The sequence below is a fragment of the Coenobita brevimanus genome, chromosome 65 (genome assembly GCF_032717465.1).
Source record: "Coenobita brevimanus isolate Jiangsu-jjx chromosome 65, ASM3271746v2, whole genome shotgun sequence".
In the NCBI taxonomy this organism is placed as follows: Eukaryota; Metazoa; Arthropoda; class Malacostraca; order Decapoda; family Coenobitidae; genus Coenobita; species Coenobita brevimanus.
In genome coordinates this window covers 45,669,841-45,671,369 of record NC_137018.1, presented here as the reverse complement: position 1 = coordinate 45,671,369, position 1,529 = coordinate 45,669,841, and the positions used below count along the sequence as shown (strand labels likewise).

Here is a 1,529-nt window from a genome sequence, read left to right as displayed (position 1 = left end):
GAGGTGCTGAAGGATGAGGTATTCGAGGAGAAGCTCACCTTGAAGGAACTGAGAGCATGGGAAGCATTTAAGTCAGTCGGCCATGGCTTCCCTGGTAACACACGGGCACTTGATTACCAAGAGCGTGTCGAGAAGTTGTTGCAGGCTTATCAGGATATGGGGTGCCGAATGTCTCTCAAGATTTACTTTCTCCACTTCCACCTCAACTTCTTCCCCCAGAACCTCGGAGCAGTAAGTGACGAACATGGGGAAAGATTCCACTAAGATATTACTAAGATGAAGAGTAACTACCAAGGCAAGTGGAACCCCAGCATGATGGGGGACTTCTGCTGGATGCTGATGCGTGACATCAAGGAGTCAAAGTACACCAGATCGTCCAAACAAACTCACTTCTGACTGTCTGTAGTACTATGATGTGTATATATATGCTTACATCCAAGTAATGGTAATATTTAGTTCTGTCAGTGTTCTGTGCCTGTTTTGTTTCGTTCTGTAATATGCCATTTTGATATATGAAATAAAGTCATTATATTATGAATATATCCATCCATCCATCATCCATCCATTGCCAGATGCCACGTATCCCAAACGGGGTGGCCAAGGGCTCAGAGTTAATTGTTTTACGGGGAGGGGCACTAATCCTCCACCAACCCCACTTGACACGTAGGGAGAACGTTATGCCAACAGCATCTGGTGTTCCCAGGCGGTCACCCATCCAAGTACTAACCAGACCCAACGTTGCTTAACTTCGCTGATCGGACGGGAAGCGGTGTACTCAACGTGGCATGGCCGTTGGCTGTATGAATATATGCATTATAATAAAAAAACGGGATATGTGAAAGCAAAAAAACTAGAGGTGATAGAGCAAAACTGCTTAGAAATTTGAATTAAGCATATCAAAATTAGTCCAAAACACCTATTCACATGCTTGCCTCAGATATTTTTTTTTTTTTTTTTTAATAAACCAGTGTTATCAGAGGCTGTCTCATTATATCCCCTTCCCCATTATAATGAATAATGTAATTTTTTTCAACTTCGTTTTGGGTCCTTTATGCACCTTTTTCTGGGACTGACTGACAATGCTGTGTGTGTGTGTGTGTGTGTGTGTGTGTGTGTTAAAAGTTACAGATCTCAGATTTTCTGTTGAGTGGCGTACTAAATGGATTGGTGAAATTTCAGATAATATAGGGTGATGGGAGAGGAAACAATATTACTAATACAGGTACTATATATAATGTTACTCTGAAAACATTGTAATAAGTCAGTGACATTTTAATGTCAAAATAAGAGGGTGTGGATTACCATAGATGATACTGCTTTTCAGAACGTTATCACGTTCAATTTGTTCAGAGCATCCTCAAGTACGAACAGTGTGTTCGAAATACATGGTTAACACATGCATTTTTCATTACGCGTTGTCCAGTTTAAAGGCCTAAAATTGCCCTCTCTCCATCTTGACAGCTCAGCTGTGATAAGAAGTTAACACTAGAATATGATGAGAGTCATGATAGCGTTATGTAAAGGATACA

The 1,529-nt window shown here is 40.9% G+C and overlaps 1 non-coding gene across 1 annotated transcript; it reads right to left on the bottom strand.

Moving 5' to 3' along the window:
• Positions 1-678: 678 nt before the first annotated feature.
• LOC145405145 (5S ribosomal RNA) lies at positions 679-797 on the bottom strand. Its single transcript, XR_013898267.1, has one exon. It is a non-coding gene; the product is annotated as a 5S ribosomal RNA (ribosomal RNA).
• Between the last annotated feature and the right edge of the window lie 732 nt (positions 798-1,529).